This window comes from Mastomys coucha, unplaced genomic scaffold (genome assembly GCF_008632895.1).
Source record: "Mastomys coucha isolate ucsf_1 unplaced genomic scaffold, UCSF_Mcou_1 pScaffold8, whole genome shotgun sequence".
Classification (NCBI taxonomy): Eukaryota; Metazoa; Chordata; class Mammalia; order Rodentia; family Muridae; genus Mastomys; species Mastomys coucha.
The window spans coordinates 28520286-28541688 of NW_022196914.1; positions in this window are offsets into that span (position 1 = coordinate 28520286).

A 21403-nucleotide genomic window follows, 5' to 3' on the forward strand; every position below is an offset into this window, starting at 1 on the left:
GTTTGTTTGTTTGTTTTTTGGAGGGGAAACTAGGAAAGGAGAAATTTACATGTAAATAAAGAAAATATTTAATAAAAAAAGAAAAAAAGAAAAAAGTAAACTTGATCCTTATCTCTCGGCCTGTATAAGACTCAACTCTACACGAGTCAGGAACCTCAACAAAGCCTGATAACCTGAATCTGGAAAAAGTAAGTCAAAGCCTTGGTCTCACTGACCCTCTCAGAACCAGACACCAGTAGTGCGGGTATTAAGTCTAACAATTAATAAACGGGACTGCAGGAAGATAAAACATTTCCTTACGATAAAGAATATCACTAGTCAAGTGAGGACTCAGCCTACAGAACTGGAAGAATCTCTACCTCTTGTACATCTGACAGAATACTAGTATCTAAAATATACAAACAACTCAAAAAACTAAATATTGTGTTACTTATTTTAAAATAAGTAACAAGCTTATTTTAAAAGGGAGCAAGGAACTAAACACATTCACAAAATAAAGAATGCAAGTGACTAAGAAATACTTCTTTTAAATGTTCAGCATCCTATGCCATCTGGGCAATGTAAATTAAAACTACTCTGAGATTCCATATGACCTCAGTCAGAATGGCCAAGATAAAGAGAAATTATGATAACTAGTGACACTGACGTGATGATCCACATGTTCACTGCTGCTCAGAGTGTAAACTGGTACAGCCATAATGAACTTCAATGTGGCGATTCCTCAAGAATAGATCAACTGCACGATGCAAGTAAACCACACTGAGCACACAGCTCTACATCCTACCTGCTCATCCATGTGCATCAGTGCTTCATTTACAGTCATCGGGAAATAGAAACAGTCTAGATAACCATCTAATAAAAATGTAGCTAATTTACACAGTAGCATATTACTCAGCTTTTAAGTAGAAAAAAATTATGAAATTTGCAGGTAACTGGATAGAGCTGGAAAGAATCATTCTGGTTGAAGTAAATCAGGCCCAGAAAGATAAATGTCCAATGTTTTCTCCCTTGTATGTGGATATTAGCTTTGAATATTTGGTCACACATTTCATATGGACTACCCAAAGAGTTCAGGAGATTAGTTAGTGGTCTCAGGGATGGGTTTCAAGAGAGAGAATTTAGAATACACTAGTATAAAATGTAAACAAAAAAAATGGAACAGGAAGTAGAGTGAAAAGTTGAAGGTAAGGTAGAGAAGGGAATATAGGAGAGATAAGTAACATTAAAGATCTTTAAAATACGTCATTTGGAAACACACTAATGGAAGAGGAGCTAAGACAATACAGAAGGTGATGTTGATCCATAATGCAACCATGTTCTACTAAACAATACACGACAACAAATAGAAATGCCAGTGACAGGAATACATTACTTCTTTTGCATTTTTTAGTAGGTAATATCTCATAGACCCACAAATATTGCTCTTGGTTACTCTTCAGAACTTAGTGGTAAGTCTCTTAGTGCTGAAGACATTATGTACTTGAGTCATAGAACATAGCTAGATCAAGCTTGTACTGATCTGAGGGTTTTATCTCTATTGGCTAGCTTTGATAGTTTGGTAAGATTCTGTGTATAATACTTAAGGAGGAAAGTAACCATCGGTCATACCCAGCTGTGAGCTCTAAGAGCTACAGTGATGTCTAGCCTGACAAGGCATTAATGCAAGGGTGACATAAGCTTATAGGAGTAAGCAACCACTTTCTGATGTAAGTCCTGATCCACAAGCAGGGCCCCTGTGACTGTGGATTCACATAAAACCACACCCACTCTTTCCATGTCTCAGGGATCTGTGTGAAGGCAAGTGGAAGAGAGAAAGAGTTGATGGTCACAGCATAGCAGTTGGACACACGAGAGGTAGGTGTGAGAGCATGCTCAAGGTCTATGCAAACAAATGCAAGTCAGACCAACCCCAGCACGAAGAGCAGCGTTAGGCACTGAGTCCAGTTCATAGCAGAGAAGCTGCCCACAACCACTGGCTGTTGGGAGATGAAGAGTTAGCTTTCTATAAGACTGAGGCCCCTGGAGTGGCGTAAGAGCCCCAGGTTTGGTTCCCAGTACATCAAGGCTTATAACCATCTGTAACTTCCATTCTGGGGAATCCAATGCTTTTTTTCGCTCTAGAGACATCATGCACACAATTGTTATACATACATATATTAAGGTAAAAATGCACATTGACATAAAATTGAATTGTTTTTAAAAGTTTAGTTTGGGTAAGTTGACTGAGATCCAGTGAAAAGCCACACAGTCAGGAATGTTTGGACAGCAGAAATTGGTCATAATGGGTTTTTCAAGAGCAAGGAATCGGGTGAGAATGGAAGGGCAGGTGGATCTGGAAAGAGTTGAAGGAACAGAGGTGCCTATGATAAAAACACATACAAAACTCTCAAAGGACTAATAAAAACTCTACAGCTACACAGCTAGAGGTAGGGATGACACTCACAATTGCTGGCATCATGAATACCTTCTTTGCTAAAGAGCCTTGTTTTGGAGCATGAACAAAATAGACATGGTATTTTGTATTCCTTCCAGAGGGGTTGTTTTTCCTGATCCTATATATGATCCTGGAAAGCAGTCAAACAAAATCACCCCAAACTCCCAAACACAATGTGTGGAAGATGTCTTTTTTCCTCTCAAGGTTAACGTGATGAAAGGGTAGTCCTTGAACAGCAGGGCCATGCGACTGTGGATCTGGTACACTTGCTGCTCAGTGTGGAGTGATGCAGTCCCTGAGCAGCAGTAAATATGAAGGTTGGAGCTCACACTTACCATCTTAGCCCAAGCTGCTGAAGAGAGAGGGGTGCTAGGAATATGTAAATATTCTCTTAGACTTGTGTAAATGTGAACCTATTTCTATGGAGCACATGCAGTGTTTTGAGCACAAGATGCAGTGAATTTAGTAGCAGCGATCACAGGGCAGAGGGAAGTCCAATGTCGTGCTGTTTCTCTTGATGGTGTTTTCTATATTTTAATGCATTCTACCATATGCCCAATGTCTTCTGAATTCTTTTCTTTTCCTTCCTTCCATTTCTTTCTCTTTCCCTTGCTTTTTCTTTCTTTGGTTTAAATCCTGGATAGCATCCCAATAGGAACTAAAAATTCCCAACAGATTATCTAAATTTGAAATTGAATAAGAAATGAAATCCCTGCGAAATCAATCATCAGTGGGAGGAGAGGTCCTTGGTCCTGTGAAGGTTCTGTGCCCATGGAGGGGAATGCCAGGGCCAATAAATGGGAAAGGGTGGGCTGGTGACCAGGGGGAGGGAGGAGCCAACAGGGGTTTGTTCTTGTTGTTTTTATTTGTTTGTTTGTTCTTGGGAGGGGAAACTGGGAAAAAATCATATGACATGTAAATAAAGAAAATATCTGATAAAAAAAAAAGAAATGAAATCCCACTTCTTGTCTACTGACTCATCAGGAAGGTTGGTTAACCCTGTCCTCTTCCATTATACACTGTTGGGCAAATACTGTATTGATTTTGAAGGGTTTGATAATGATTACCACATTAAAATTAAACAGGTTTGAAATGATAATATATTCAATGAGAAACAGTAGCAGAAGGATAGGTAGGAACAGTGGATATTGGGGACAGTGAAGCTGTTCTTTATGGCACTGCTGTGATGGACACAGGACATTATGCATTTCACCAATCCCATCGAATGTGGGTGCCAAGAATGAACTCAAATGTCAACTCTTGGTGCTGGTGACATATCAAGGTAGGATCAGCAGATGTGAAAAAGTTGCTGGTGAGACAGAATGTGGAGTTAAGGGGCAATGGAGAATCCTCAAACCTTCTACTCCATTTGTTATAAACCTAAAACTCCTAAAAATACTTTATATATATATATATATATATATATATATATATATATATATATATATATATATACACACATGTATATATATCCTGATACTAGGGCTAGTGTAAAGGTTCAGAGTTCAGGAGTACTTTGCTAATCTGTTATAAGGACTGGAATTTAGATCTGAGAACCCTTGTAATAAGCCTGGTGTCCTGTAAAAACCTGGAATCAAGCTCTAAGGATCTGCCACCCCTCACTGGCATCTATGCATGCATGAATACGTACACCTACCTACATACATTATCACTCACATAAAAACATACAAATAAATACATGCTACATATATACATACATTCATGCTACATACATATATACACATATGCATACATAAAACCTTTAAAATATAAAACTCTGTCTCTGATTTTGAGAAAGGACACCAACAATGCATCGTTATCCTCATAGGCCAGACATATTCATGTGGACAACTATGATTTCATCTTTTAGTGTTAATTTCATGATCATTTTATTTGTAAATGCACCTACAAATCCAAAATGTTTCTGTGATCCATGATTTCTATATGACCATTATTGTAAGATGATTTTTGTATCTAATCATTTATACAGATATTATTGTAAATTTTAATTTTATTTTATCAGCCCTACTTTCTGTTCTGTTAAATCTTTAAATACATATAATTAGTGTATTCAATAAAACAAACAAGTAAATTTACAGGATAAACTATTTTACAAAATTAATGTCTTATTATAAGAAGCACACAAGGAAACACTTTAAAATGTAATCTTAGTCATGTAAAAGAAAGACATGTATTTCAAAAAAGCTTAGAAAAGCATAGATAAGTATTTACTTAAAATATGCTTTTAATGAAAACAGGGGTTTTTTCTTGTTGTTGTTTTTTGGGTTTTTTTGGGGGGAAGGGAAGCTGGGAAATATGACATGTAAATAAAGAAAATATCTAATTAAAAAAGCTAAAAAAAAAAAAAGAAAATAGAATTACATCTTTTTCTCCCATTCCTTCCTCTAGTTCCTTCTAGGTCTTCATCCTTGAACATCCCCCCATGTTTCCTACCCACTTTCAAGTTGACAACTTCTTTTTCTTTGATTAATAGTCACATACATATATTGATGTATTATTTGTGTGCACAAATATACATAAATCCAACCTAGTGCTTTCATATTGTGGTAGATAATGATTTCAACACAGATCACAATGCTTTGGAAAGCCAATAAGGAAACCATTCCTGGGAGAGGCTAATTCTTCTCTCAGAAGTCTTTAGCTGCTTGGAGTTCTTTGTCTGGAGGATGGACTCTAAGAAATTTTCTCCCTTCCATGTTAAGGTGTCCATGTGTCCATTAATATTGTTATAGTCCTGTTTTTTGCAGCTACTTATAGGAGAGACTGTTTCACAGTAGATTTCCTGGTATTCTGGCTCTTATAACCCACCCTTTCTACTTTATTGTTCCATGAGCCATGGATGCAGGAGCTGTGATGTAAATGTGTACATCAGGGTGAGATTCCCCAAGATCTCTTTCTCTCTGGTCTGTACCCAGCTCTGTGATGGTCTCCATTTATTATAAGGAGAGGATTTTTGATGAAAAGTGAAGGCTACACTTATCTGTAGATATAAGGATAAGGTTTGAATGTAGTAAGAAACTATGCTGGTTTAGCAAAGTGGCGGTAGGCTCTTTTCTAAGGTCCGTGACCTCACCAGCCCTGGGAAGTTGATTAGATTTCCAGTAGTAGGTGTATCCGTTGGGGCTGAGAGCCCTGTAACCTTATTTTCCTTTGGTTGCATGGGGCTTATGTCCAGTTAGACAGCTGTTGGTTGCTATCAACTTGTGAGCCCCGTTCACTGCACTCTAAAACATATCTTGCCATGCTGGTCATCTCTGTGATTCATAGATGTTGCAGCTTCATAAAACTGTTTAATTGATTTTCTCCCTTGCCAGCACACATATTATTTTCTGGAACCATAAAAGCTAGACCATAGGAAAAAGCCTTTCAGATAAGAGTCGCCTCCAATCATCTGATTCCTGTGTCCTAACTATGTGATGTCTTCAGCACTGGGGCTTTCAACCCCTGAGGGGCAAGGATAGACTGTATTGATAACTTATATGGTTTTAGATGTCAATTGGCCAACCATCCTAAGGGAAGTTTCTTGAGCCTAGTACTGAGGTTTTGTCAGTTTTTGGATCTTGTAGGGAACATTGGCATCCTAAGTGGTTTAATTTTATCACATTAACAAAGACACACACACACACACACACACACATCATGTATAATTTATGTGAATAAAAAGTAATATTAATCTTTGAAACAATATTACTCTTATCAAACAATATTGGTGTTATTGTCTCTTGTCTCTCTTTCTTGTTATGCTTTCTTGTTATGTGAAGATATTTTTTTAAAAAGTCAGACAGTTCTGTACATCATTGTTAAAAATCAATTTAACCTCCGTCTGTGTAAGTTAATAGCACAAACAATTGATTTCGGTAGTGAAATGACAGACCTGTCCACAATAGCTACTGCTTTAGAGAGCTAAATTAGGAACAAATACAACTTTTCAATGAAAAAACATAAATGCTAATTAAAAATTCACTTCTATGTTGAACAAGATCAATGGCCACTTGTTCATAGTCTTACTAAACAGCTGGAGTTGTCTTTATGAGATTTTACCCTGTTTAGTCAACTATTTCCAAAATCATCAAGGTGTTCAGAGTTAAACCACTACATACTGGTATCTTAAAAACCCACAAACACATTCTTGGGTGGTATTAATATAACAAAAAGGAAGAAGTTTTGAATTTGGCATGATTTTTGGGGGTGTGGGTGGTTTGCACAATGGACACAAATGCTGTGGTCTGAATGCTTGACGTGCAGTATCTGTAGCCTGCCATCTTTCTTCGTATCCCATGTATGCCAGTTTCTGGCAGTGGTTGTGTTCCTGCACTTCCACCCACAGCTTCTATCTTAGATGACTTTTCTGATGGGTATCATTTTGTTGTTCTCCAGTCTCTATTAGCCTACAATAATCCTAAGGTCTAAGTTTTATGCTCTGTCTCTCTGAGAATTGCTTTAATTTCTACTCATACCTCTATAGTGAATATTTTTCCATCCAGGAAGCAAGCACCAGTGTTACCAATGTCCTCTCCTTCTCTTCTGCCCCACATCCCTTTTTAAAAATCACCAGAGAACTTATCAGCAAAACTAAAACAAATCAACAGATACAGGCAATATACCATGGTGCTGTGAGTTCTTGTGAAAAGTCCCAGCACACTCTCTATACAAGATGAGTAAGAGAGAATCTTTACTAAGTTAACGATGGGGATAGGATAAGGAGGCAAGGATAACATCCCAATGAAGACAGTTGCTTCTCCACAACAGGTGGTGTGTGGTGATCGTCTAAAGAATAGGACGTAGTGAGTTAGCTCAGGCTGCAGCTTCAGGCCTGTACTGGATCAGGAAGACTCAAGGTGATGCCTGAGAGGGGAGCTGCTATTCTCAAACTTGACTTTGATATATTTTCAGTGGAATATTTCAAAATGGAGCTTTTCTGGATAAAGAGAAGAAGTGTTACTAAGCTACTTTAATTTGGACTCAAGCTGAGGATATATGACTTGCTTTGAACACCAAGGATATGGTAAAAATGAAGAAAAACTACTGTTAAAAAAAGATTTTTACTCAAGACACTAAGAAATTTTTCTAAGAGCCTTTGGATGTAGGAATAAAAATATTCCTACAATAAATGTGCTTTGCAGTAAGTCATCTATATCAATGCCAGGCAAGTTTTCAAACAATGAGGCTAATGTTAGTGTGTGGATACCAGATTTTCATTCTCCAGGATGCCATACAGCTGTCACTATGAGCCCTTTTGAATTTAAACATGAGAATACTGAAAATAATGCTGACTGATTTTGAATAGTTTCATACAGATATCATACTTGAAACTTTGTCTTTCCTTAGGTGTCTATATTTCAAAATATTTCACTAGCAGATGTCTCTGTTGGGACCTGTGTTACAAAACTGACAACATAAGTAACAAAGAAAGACCCCGCTCCCAGTCCATCAAAATGCCCTGTGATTTACATGTGCTTCTTCACACCATTTTGGTGAGCACCAGTAGACACTAATATACAAAACTTCTTTTCTGTTTTCTCGTTCTGTTCGATTTTGTTTTTAAATCACATACTTTCTCCAGAAGACTCATGGAAACTCCATTGGATTAAGAATTGTAGTTTTTCACTTCTGTCTGTTTGTATATGCTTTGTAATGCAAACTTTCATAGCCTCTCCCAAAGCATAGAATTTATTTCTCTTCCACTTCATAAAATTTGCCTGTTTTGTTACATTAGCTAATGAATGAGGCAGTGAAGGTTAAGGCCATTTTATATTCAAGTTGGAAGAACTCTTGTGCATTCTTCCTGATTATAGACAAACTTAAACAGAGTCAACCATGCCTACACTGATAGGTGGTAAGTACACACCACCATGGGTCACCTTACTGCTCCTGTTGACTCTCTAACTGTAAACTGCATAAAACAGATCTCATGGACCAGTCAATGCTACTCCTCTTTTCATATATATGTTAACCAGTCTAGCAAAGATCAACAAAACCACAAGACAGATGAGTCTATTCCACCTACAGAAACAAGAATGGCATTCACATTTCTTAAAGTAGTTTGCAACCCAGTAGAAGTCAACTGAGCATGGGTAATAAGGCCAGGAGATGAACTGCTTTTAAAAATTTTAAATATGATAGGTAAAGAAAACTAGTGCATAGAGTCTGTATGGCAGAATTTGTATCAGTACTTCAGAAAGATTAACACAATTAACTAAAACTCTGACATGAAACACAATGAGTTTTATTTCTCATTTAAATATCAAACATTAATTTTGTTTTTACCATAAGCATCTTTATAGTTATAAAGGGTCAGAGACTCTAAACACATACTATATTATGTACATTATAACACTGAATAAATAATGTAAATGTGATAATCTTATTAAAGGTTATTTTTCTAACAGGGAAGTTTTAAGATTGGAAAAATACTAAGATTAGAGTAGAAAAGGCCAGGTAAATCTTCAATCAGATGCCAATAATTCATAACACCAATTAAAGCTAAGGTGCTAGGCATATCATAAGATACAGCCCATGTGGAAAAACACAAATTAAATCAGTATATGAAGAGACTAACATTGAAACATTTTTTTCAAAATACTTAGTCAATATTTTAAAAGTAAACAAGACACCATGACAATATGAAGAACTGAATGAAGCTAATAGAGTTGGAAAAGGCAAATAATATTAACATGGATATATATTAGAAAAAAGTATCATGCTGGAAGGAGTATCATTGAGCCAAATGAATTACAATAAGGAAGGCAGAAGGCAGGTTGGATGGAGAATTGATACATGTTCTGAGTCTTAGATAATATATATTTAAATTTTAACCATGCATGTATGAAAACATTGTGTTCTTATAAACATACTTAAGTAGTTTGAGGGCAAGATATGTCATCAAAATCACAAAGAATGTTATTCCAAAGAATAGGATGGACTGGGAATTACTGACTGACAAAAAGTGAGAAAATGGAATGTTTTTTTATTCCATTTTTAATGGAATTTTTTCATAGCTTCTGATCAGTATTTTGACTATTTGTTGGTACTGATACAACAGATTTATACTAAAACTTTACATATGCATTTTATAGAAATCATGCATAACCACATTGAGCAAGTTAGAAATATGCCCATTCAAATAAAAATCAATAAATTTCAGTCATTTAAGTGGAGACCCTCAGTTTCACAAGAAAATAAATTAACACTACTGGAACACTTCTTTATATTCTTTTTCCTACTCTTTGTTTTGTGGCAATGTCAAAGCCTTGGGCTCAAATAGCACCTTTGCTAGATTTGTACCATCTTATTTTTCAACTTGTTAATAAAATATTTTGCAATACTTTTATATTAGTACCTGGGTTGGCAAAGAATTTGTATGGAGGGAATGCTTGAGGCAGAAAGTAACATCTACTATTTCCAAAATAGTTTTTGTCAGATTTTACCTGACAGCCAAACGTTGATTTAACTTTGAGCTTAATGCCAAAATGTAAGAAGAAATTATCACTCAATACATTAAGTTTCTGCGAATCAGTGGGGAGTTTTCCTTAGTATAATAGGAACATTGAAATTGACACCAAAATCATGACTGTCAGAAGAATATTAAATGTTGCAATTTAAAAGTTTGAAGAAATGGCACTTTGACAAATAGCTTCATCAATACTCTGTGCTCCATTGCCCTGTAGAATGTGTGCTTGGAGAGAGCAGTTTTGAGAATGTTCTTGAAGCCCTGCAGGCATATTTAACCCAGCAGAGCCTACACAGCCCTGAGGGTTCAGGGATGATAGGAGATCTTGGCAGGAGATGAGTGTGAAGTCATTGTAGGTAACTCCTCCAGGTTCTCTCCTGCATTGCCAAATGAGTTCAGTCTGAGAATCCTTTAAGATTCAGGAACCACAAGTTTTACTAAGCCTCAAATATTTATATTCCTCACAGATACTAAGAATCATTATGCCAGATTCCCTCTTGTGTCTCTTTTTTAATATTGTAAATGTAGTAAACTCTTTCTGATTTGCATATATGTTAGGCTATGGGGAAAGATTATGAAATTATAAAATAGAAGAAAGTAACAGGAAAATTGATGTGCCAAATTATGTCACTCATCATTAAGTATTTAGCTGTGTTGTCAGTTAAGACCTTTCTCTGTCTTAGACTCACCATTATCATCTTCTTGCCAACAGAAAATGAATCTATCACAAATGCCTATTTGCCATTGACAAAAGGAATCTTAGAGAAAGGCAAGTCTGTTGCCATGTTTTAAATTGAAGACCATATGGAAGTTACTAGCTTCACAGCTTCCAATCACCCCACCAACATTAAGAACTCACAGGACACTGGAAACAATAGGAAGGGAAGAGCAGGTAGGGAGTATTTCTTTTGCCCCTCCTCCTGGCTCCCCCTCCCAGAGTTCTTCACTACCCTCCCCCTCCCCTTTGACTCCCATCCCTGGGCTTCCCTCTTCCCTAGGGCATAAAGATTCCATAGAATTAGGAGCATCCTTTCCCTCTAAGACCATATAAAGCAGTCCTTTGCTACATGTGTGCCTGGGGCCTCAGACCACCCCACGTATGCTCTTTGGTTGGTGGTTTAGTCTCTGGGAACTTCACAGGATCCAGGTTAGTTGATACTATTAGTCTTCCTATGGGGTTGCCATCCCCTTCAGCTCCTTCAATTCTTTCCCTAACTCTGCCATAGGGGTTTCAGACCTCAGTCCAATGGTTGGCTGTAAGTTTCTGCATCTGCCTAGATGGGCTGCTGATGGAACCTCTCAGAGGTCAGCCATGCTAGGCTCCTGTCTACAAGCAGAACATAGCATCCATAATAGTGTCTGTGTTTGGAGCCTGCCTATGGGATGGATCCCAAGGTAAGCCAATCACTGCTTGGCAATTCCTTCATTCTGCTCCATTTTGTCTCTGAATTTCTTTTACACAGGAACAATTTTGAGTCAAAAAATTTTTCTCCATTCTTCCCCATTCCTCCACTGGGTGTCCTGTCCAACTAACTACTGGAGGTGGTCTCTTCAGGTTTCATCTCTCCAACGTTGGCCATTTCGACTAAGGTCATTCCATTGAGTCCGGGGAGCCTCTCATATCTCAGGTCTCTGAGACTTTCTAGAAGTTTCCCCTGACTCCCACCCTCAACTCTGGCAGCTGCATATTTCTGTTCATTCTCCTGGCACTCTGGGCTTCTCTCCTGTCTCCCCTCCATACTTGATCCCACCCTCCTTTCCCCTACTCCACACCTTTAACAGTGAGATCCCTCCTTTGGCCTCCCAGGATTATTTTCTTCCCTCTTCTAAGAGAGATTGAAGCATCCTCACTTGGGCCTTCCTTCTTGTTTAACTACTTACAGTCTGTGAAGTGTATCATGGGTATTCTATACTTTTGTCTAATATCCACTTATTAATGAGTACATATCATCCATGCCTTTTGGCTCTGGGATACCTCACTCAGGATGATATTTTCTAGTTCCATTCATTTGCCTGCAAAATTCATGATGTCCTTGTGTAAATGAGCCACATTTTCTGTATGCATTCTTCAGTAGAGGGAAATCTGAGTTGCTTCCACTTTCTGGGAAACTGGAAGGTAGAGAGTATTTTAAAGCTTATAAAATACTATTTATGGTTTCTGGAAAGATAGTGAGAGACCCGGAACATAGGCTTATCTTTTCTCTCAGCCAAATAATCTGAGTGAAGCTGAAAGCTCTTTGCAGCATTATTCTCTGAGAGACTCTAAAAAGGTGAATTTATAGTGATCTCAATGCAATGGTCAGAACTCATCAAGGAGAAGCCATTAGTTCATCTTGTCTGATTAAGTTAAAAGGGATTCTCTGACAGTACATTTTCCCTGTTATTTACTGGACAATTTTATTGTAAATACAACCACTCCTGCAATTTCGTTCATCTTCATTTGTTGTTCATGCTGACACAATGGACAATCCCTTCAGTAGTATACATTCATTACTCGATGCAGTTTGGTAAGGAAGAACATTTATTAAATCTTTTTAAAGGATAATGTAAGGGTATTCTTCAAAAGATTTATTAATGTTAAGACAGTTTACCCAAAGATTACTCTTACAGGATTTTTTATGTGAAATGTATAATTAGAACAAAAATGATAAATTCTTCCTGGTGAGCAAAAAGAAGTTATGAGAGATGAGCGGCTGCTTGGCTGCATGCCTCCTCCAGGAATCTGGTGCTTTTTAAACTGCACAGGTAACACTCATGAGGCCTTGACAGAAGTTGAATATCAAGGCATGGTTCTAGTGGCCTTCCTCTGTGGAGGTTCAGAAATAAGAGCTGAGAGCCTGAATGGCTTCACAGTCTGATGAGACCATTAGCTCTATGTGGCATTTAGAAAATTAGGCAGAGGCAAAAGGGATAAAGGAGTTCAGACAGATTTCAAAGTCTCAACTCAAATTAGATCATTTCAAACCAAATCCAGAACACACTGAAGCACATCACTACAGATGTCTACCCATGACATGGGGAGCTTTCCCTGAAATAAGACAATAGCAAGAACTTCAAGATAATGGCAAAGGTCTAGCTTCTGTATACAAGAAATTTATAAGGAAACAGACTGAGAAGGAAATCTCAGTTTCCAAAGACCAATAAGTAAATCTACTAACAGATTTAAGACACTTACCAGATATATGAGAAACATATATACAAAGTGACCAAACTTGGACAAATCTCAATCAATATACTATAAATGCCAGGTAAAAGCCAATTCGAAAAGTAGCCAGAAATAAAAATACACATAAAGGGGCAAGAATAGCAATGACAGCTGGTACAGTTGATGGCTCTGATGAGAGCTACATGACAGGAAATGGCATTATATGGTTGGAAAACAGTTTCAACTTATAATTTCACAACAAATAAAACTTCTCCAAATGTGGATATAAAATAATGAAAAATAAAACAAATAAAATAAATTTGTTACCCAACAAAATGAACTAAGAAAAAAAAAACCAGTTGCTTTCTATCAGTATCTCTCTTGGCTTCGGATGTTGCATTCTACACTATACTGCCAGCAAGATGTGACTACTGGGGCAACAGTGGCACAACTGTTTGGAAGGTAACAAGTTGATCCTGGTGACATCTGAGGCCTGCTCCATAAGAGAGAATTCATGCTCAGTACTGTGTCACAGACCACGATTGAGGAGGTGACGTACTACTTTTGTTTTGCTAATAGACATGTTATCAAACTGCCTCCTAAATCATTATATTTATATTCATGAACAAATGCGATTTCCAACTTTGATCAAAGAATTGTCTCTTTGCATGGAAGAGCAGTTGGTTTATAGATAGTAAAGATGTAAAGAACATGAACCTGTTTAATGTTCAACCTTAAACAGGACACCCATATTCACCCCTGGAAGGTTGAAGGTATCATCATGGAAAAGGAGATGGAAATAACGTAAGTTCAACAATAGGGAAGAAGTTCGTGAAGCAATGTCATGGTGGTATATAATATGTCCATGACACTTATGGACTCACAGTAGCTGTGGCTCCCTATATAGCATCTGAATAACACTAAATCCAGTAAACATTTTGCCAGAGGGGGAAAAGGCTTATTATGTATTATATCTAGGTGAGATAATTGCACCCAGTACTACTGGAGGAGAAGTCATTGTCGTCTATGATATAACTGATGAGTTACGTCATCTCTATAGATAGCTTCATATCTATCCTCATACAAATGGTTCAAGTTGAACCCAATGGGTCATAAAGGAGTAACACAAAAAAGAAGTCTTTTAAAAAAGAAGTCTTTAGGTGGAATGGGAATTTGATGAAGGGAGAATATGTGTTGGCAGGGTTGAGATGAGGATACAAGAGGAGGGAGAGATCAGTGTGGTCAGAAAGTATTGCATATGAGTATGTTTGTCAAGGAGTGAATAATAAAAAGAAAATTAAATTAGAATGAAATAAAAATCAAAAGAAAAATAAATCCACTACTAACCTATTCTGCTTTCTGTTACAATGGTATGCCTCGCTTAAAGACATCTTATGAGAGAACAGAGATTCTTTATGCTTACAACTCCTGCTTACAGTCCATCACTCTGAAGAAGTCATGGCAGGATCTTCAAACAGCCAGGCTTGTCATATCCATAGTCAAGAGTGGAAGGAAGTGAATATATACATGCTTCTATGCTCAGCTTACTTATTGTTTAGTTATGGTTTTACTGCTGTGAATAGACATATCAAATCCAAAGAGAAGAAAAACATCCCATATTGATTCTTCAGGTGTTTTTTTTTTTTGTTTTTTTTTTTTTTAGTTGAGAAGAGCTATAGATACCAATTATCCCATGCCAGCCATAAGAGCATCAAAATCTTCAGATGACCTGAGGGCTACTAATTCATATGCAGGCTTAACATTTTATTATTTTTAGCATAAACAAGAGAAATCACCATGGACATCAGTTCTGTGAGTTTCAGTGTTTGCTTTAGGTTTTCCCCTTAGCACTGAGTATAAATGGAATGAGTAACATGGGCTGAATATAGCATTTGGGTGTTTGACTTGCTCCATTTTAATGACACAGTTAATACACTAGCATTGTGCTGTAGCAGAATCCCTTGGGGAGAACAGACTAGCAAATCGCTAGTGATCTCCAATACTGTTCCTCAGCCTGTTATCCCTCCCTGACCACAACATTCACTTTCAGTGCTTCATATTTCACTCTGGTCATGAACTGCATCATGAGTCATTTACTGAGAAGTTGTTGGCCATTAGACAGCAATCATTTCTCGGTTGCTAAAATTTATAACCACTTACTGCTTCAATTATTATAACCCTTCTGCCTTGCATAAAATAAGCATGTATATCTTAACAAATCTTAGTAAATAAGCATGCAACTTTAGGTATAAATCAGCTTACTAGGATTGTGTTAAATTATTAATGCTATAAATGTACTATAAATCATCATTAAGTACTTATACCACACTGGATTATCAATAAGTTGATAACAGAAATGGGTACAAATAAAACTCATTGGCTCTGACTGTCAGATGTATTTACCTTATTATTATTATGGGGGGAATATGGACAAATAAAATCTTATATTTATAAAAAGTTAAATTTTCCAAAGAAATGGTTTAGTTGTTAAACTATGATTTTGTATGTCCAACTTTGTACTCAATGGCTGAAAACTTTTCCACATGCAACAAAATGACTGAGATGGACTTAATACTATCTACTTATGTTCAGTTTAATTAGGCTGCTTAATGACTCCTGTGAACAAAATATGTATTTTTAAAACTACACTTATTTCCATTATAAAAGGGCTGTTTTCATCTAGCTTCTGCATCAGCTCCTATCTCCAGGTTCCTTCCCTATTTGTGGACAGTCCCTGTCCTGACTTCCTCCAGTGATGGACTACAATGTGGAAGTGTTAGCTGAATAAACATTTTCCTTCCCAACTTGCTTCAGGTCATAGCATTTCATCGAAGCAAAAGAAACCCCAATTAAGACAAAAACACACCCTGGTAAGAAAAAACTGCCAAAACCATTTTGTTTTGACCAACTATTTCTGGGCATGAGGCCCTCCCTGAAGGGTTGCTGATAAATCCAGTGACATACCATTGGGGGGAAAAATGTTTCTCTTTTCCCAACAGGTGTCAACTGTAAATAGCTTTTTGGATAAGGGTAGTAATTTGTGCCAATTTCTCTTTTCAGTGCTTGAATTTTGTGTTTTGAACCAGTGTATGTCTTCTGCATGTTGTCATAGTTGCCATCAGCTCATTTCTGTATCAGTCCTGTTGTGTCTGGAAGATCCTGTTTCCTTGGAGTCATCTATCATGTCTGACTTAACAATATGCACCCCTGCCTTCTATATAGATCCCTCAGCCTTGACATGAGAGGTTTAGTAAAGACATCCCATTTAGCTCTAAAGGATGATAATTGGCAGCCTTATTAACCATAGAGCTGCTGCAGAACCTTACCAGTGAAAGCCCATGCCTCCTAGCTAAAGGAAAACAAATCCTTATGAACATAAACATCGGCAGCCAGAGTTTTGTTAAGATTTAACTGAGGGTTAAGTTTTAATTGATGAAGGTCATGCTGTACACAGAATTCATATGGAAATTAATCTCACCTGAGACCAGGGTGTGTGTGTGTGTGTGTGTGTGTGTGTGTATCAACAATTAATGAAAAAGAAGATATGAGTTTTTTGGAGCAAGGATAGGTACATGGGAGGGATTGGAAGAAGGAAAGGGAAGGGGGAATAATGCAATTATATAATCTGCCCAAATAATGAAAAAATTAAAAAATAAAATAAAATATTGAAGAAAGTCTTATTTTCAACTTAAAAACAAAAACATTACAAGCTAATTACATACTATAAATCACTAGCTTAATGGCACCATAATACACTGAAACTAGCAGGATGAAATGTTACTTTGCTTAACATGAAATGTCAGAGAAGGAGGCTTGGAAGAAGAATACAACCCTGGGAATTAATTCTGGTTTTCTGAAGTTATAGGCATGGTGGCTTTGCAAGACCCTCATCAGTTAATTTGTACATCATGTTGGGAAACAATCTGTTCAGAAGCATCACATGTATCCCAATAGCCATTGATAGGATGCTTCCTTGCTAAAAAAAAAAGAAAGGAAGAAAGAAAGAAAGGAAGGAATAAAGAAAGAAAGAAAGGAAGGAAGGAAGAAAGGAAGAAAGAGAAAGAAAGAAAGAGAAAGAAAGGAAGGAAGGAAGGAAGGAAGGAAGGAAGGAAGGAAGGGGAAGAAAGAAAGAAAGAAAGAAAGAAAGAAAGAAAGAAAGAAAGAAAGAAAGAGAAAGAAAGGAAGGAAGAAAGGAAGGAAGAAAGAGAAAGGAAGGAAGAAAGAAACAGGAAAGATAGAAAAAAGAAAGGAAGGAAAGAAGAAAGGCAAAAAGGAAGGAAGGAAGAAAAGAAAGAAAGGAAGGAAGGAAGAAAGAAAGAAGGAAAGAAAGGAAGGAAGGAAGAAAGGAAGGAAGGAAGAAAGAGAAAGGAAGGAAGAAAGAAAGAAAAGAAGAAAGAGAAAGAAAGGAAGGAAGGAAGGAAGAAAAAGAAAGAAGGGAAGAAAGAAAGAAAGAAAGCCTAGTCTAATATAGGATGATGTTGGGGTGTTTATATTCCTACCTCAATATACAGCCTGCTTGCTCTTTCCAGAAAAGGTCTCTGGCTCTGAGGAGTAGTCAAGAGAGAGGAAGTTCCCTTGTCTTGAAGATCATTCCTTGAAAACAAAAAAGAAAAACAGTGTTGGCTTGACATTGTCTGGTTATCAAAAGCATTAAAACTAATGGAAGATTTTCTTTGACATCCTTTGACAATAAACAAATTATTTATATTCACTCTATAGCCTGATTCATCTTCCAGTAGGAGAGTTAAAGATCATGAAAAATGGCATCAGTACATTAGGAGAGTCCAGGATCTCCCTGTTGGGTCCTCCTCATCCAGCAAGAAAGACGCAACTACACGAGCTCTTCCTTTTTGCAGTTTATTCCAGGAAACTTTTAACAATGCTTCTCCCTCCTGCTCTCTCCTGCCTGCTTCTCCTCCTGCTCTAATCTTATGCCTTCTGCTGCTGCCTCTCTGGAGCTTACTTAAGCTCCGCCTCCTGGCCCACCCTCAGCTGTTGAGTACTCCCAAACTTAGCCAATCCCAATGGGCATGTAGCAAAAGCAGATAGATCACCAGATGTAGAAGCAACCAATAGTAGTAGCTTAGCCAAATAAGGGCTTTGTTTAAGAGGCCTCTCGCTTGGGGCTCGGCTCTCCACATCTCCCCTTAGTGTGGATAGCTACTTTACAAAATGCAACCAATAAAACACTAAATCTATTCACCAGTTTTGAGATTTGGTCACTTAATGATAACTTATTTGAATAATTTTCAGTAAGCTGTTCCAAAAATAACACTCTCAAACACATTTCAATGCACAATTCAATGGTAGAGAGAAATTAAGAAAACCATGAGAAACACATTCACCTGAACATCAACTGAGATCTGTTATCTAAGTAGTAGATAAACTGGTTAGTTTTGCTCTTCTTGACTGAGTTTTCCAAGTAAAGTACTTGTTGGAACTCATTTAAATAGTTAGCTTAAAATAAATTTAATCTAAAAAAGCTGAAATTCAAAATGTACATGAGACACATGGAACATTCTAATACATAGAAAACTCTGGACTTACTATTGTATTTGAGGTTCAATCTAAACATCGTTATAATAGTCCAGTAAACACATTTACTTTGATGCTATGGGGGAAGATCAATTTTTATAAAGAAAATTTTAGAAATAACTAACCTTGAGGTATTCCACTGAGTTGGAGTAATCATTTAATTAAATACTACCTGAAAAAGGCTAATTTACTCTTGAGTAACTTTGTAATTTCATACAGGTAATATAAGGGGATATTTCTATTCCCAGTAATCTAAAACAATATTCAGGGAAACAATGACTCATTAACATTCATCAGTTCTATGTCTATGGACACTGTTTGCCGTTGCTTTGAGTTGAATATAGTCCAAATACCTCTGAGAGATTTATCATTTATGTTGCTGCACCAGTTTACAGAAATCTGTTCCAACATAACTGTGTGTGCATGCCTTCCATTCTTAGTTCGTTTGGTTGCTTTGTTTTTGTAATGGTGCCTTGCTTGCCTGGACGGCAGCAATAACGACAGAACACCGAGACTTCTTCTCTTGACGGTTTACTCAGGAATTTTCTTTTGTGTTACAGCTCTTTCAGGTACCCAAGTGTTACAGCTCTCCTAGGTTCCTAAGTGTTACAGCTCTCCTAGGTTCCTAGGTGTTACGGCTCTTCTAGATGTTACCGCCTCCTACCGCTTCCCAGGCGCCGCAGTTCCTCTTGCCTCCGTGGAATGGCGCTTCTTGCTTCTAGGTGCTGCGGAATGGGTGGCAGCCGCTGCTCTTGCTAGTCGCCACTGATCTTCTTCTGTGGAGTCGCCGCTGCTGCTCTTGCTTCTGCGGAGTGGTGTGGAATGGCTCTGACTGCCTGGAGAGAGCCCCTTATATACCTGTGCCCAAGCTCTCATGGTTCTCCTGGATTGGTTCCCTGACAATCGCCTCATTAGCATACACCTGCAGGGGAGGGGTTTGGTAGCATACACCTACTCGGGTTTGGCGCGTGATTGGTTAGCATACACCCGCTCGGGAGTCACCTGCATGAGCCCGCTTGGGAGGGGCGCATGCTCAGTGGAGGGGCGCATGCGCAGTGGAATGGGCTATCGCGCGTTCGATCGTCCAAGCGGCTGCCTACAGTTTTGTTTCATTTTAAGACAGAGTCTTATTATGCAACCCTGGACTGGCCTGGACCATTTTATGAGGACCAGGTTGGCCTCAAACTTGCAGACATCCACCTGTCTTCCTTGTGCTGGAATTAAGGTGTGTACCACCATACCTGGCACTGTTCCTTATATTTTGATTAATCTGTTGTTTGCTATGATGGTTTCTTCCTCCCTTGCATACCTTTAGTTCAGGCTGTTTGTGTCAAGAGAAGCTCTAGATGAGGTCATAAATACAGTTAAGCTGACCCAAAGCTTTCAATATCTGTTTGGTGTTTGACTCAAAGATAGTCCGACTAGAATGAGCCCTAAATTGTCTTGCAGTTGCTAAGAAAGCAGTTCTTTTTCTTAACATTTGAGAACTGTGCTCTGAAGCTGCTTTTCTGAGATTTGAGTCTAAACTGAAGATCGAACAGAAAGATAACACCTATGCCATTGGAAAACTTTCACAAGTCACGTGAGCAAAACTCATCTATAGATGACCCGATTAAATGAGTTTTCTTCCTCCTCCGAACTAAAAAGGGAATTTTAATTTCCATTTTAGAGGCAGGGTTTCCCTACATAGCCTTGGCCATCCTGGAACTAATTATATAGACCAGACAGGCCTCAAACTCACAGCGATCTGCCTTCCCCGTCTCCTGAGTATTGAAGTTAAAGGTGTGTGCCAACATGCCCAGCTTAAACAGTGAGTTCTGAATGAATTTTCATCCAGGCTAATACTTTTTCATGGCCTTCCTCCCTCCTGAATGTTCCCATTCATATTAGCATTATCAGAGGATTTCCTTTCATTTCTACCTCTCTTACTACACATGCATGATTCTAAGATTACAGTTCCAGTCCACTTTCATTCCCTTTCTGCATCTTGTTTGTGAAGTCATATACACATTAATAATTTTATCTGCATCTACTGATTACTCTCAAACTAACAATCTTATCCCACCACTGCTTTGAGCTTCATAGTCATTTACTCGGTTTTCTGTAGGAGATGGTTTTATAAGGAGCTCAAACTCAATACAGAAAACATCTGTATTGTAGTTCTTTCTATTCATCAAACTAGGTTTCTGAAATCATCAAATTTATTCATTCATCAAAATAAAAAAGCTACATTATTAATACTGTGTATTAACATGTTCTTTGTCAATGATAAATACATTACACTATCTTATGAAGAGGAACATATAAATAAATGTCACCAAAGTTGAGAGGGTTCAACAGATTATGTGGGGGTGGAGGGAGTTGAGTTTCATGTCACACTCTATAAGTTCATACAGCAGGTTCATAGTCAAGTTCCAGAAAAAGAAAAACTTCAGGAAGAAGGGACATCAGCATGACAGTGACTATTGCAGAAGATCGTTCTAGATCTCTGTCCTGACTGGGGTGGAAAGGGCTCATTCAGCTTACCCTGCCACATTGCTGTTCACCAAAGGAAGTCAGGACAGGAACTCACACAAGGTAGGAACTTGGAGGCAGGAATGGATGCAGAAGCCATGGAGGAATGCTGCTTACTGGTTTGCTTCCTCTAGTTTTCTCAGCTTGCTTTCTTATAGAACCTAAGACTACCAGCCCAGGAATGGCACCACCCACAATGGGTGAGGCCATCGTCCCTTGATCACTAATTAAGAAAAATACCTCACTCAGGATGATATTCTCCAGATCCATCCATTTCCCTAAGAATTTCATAAATTTATTGTTT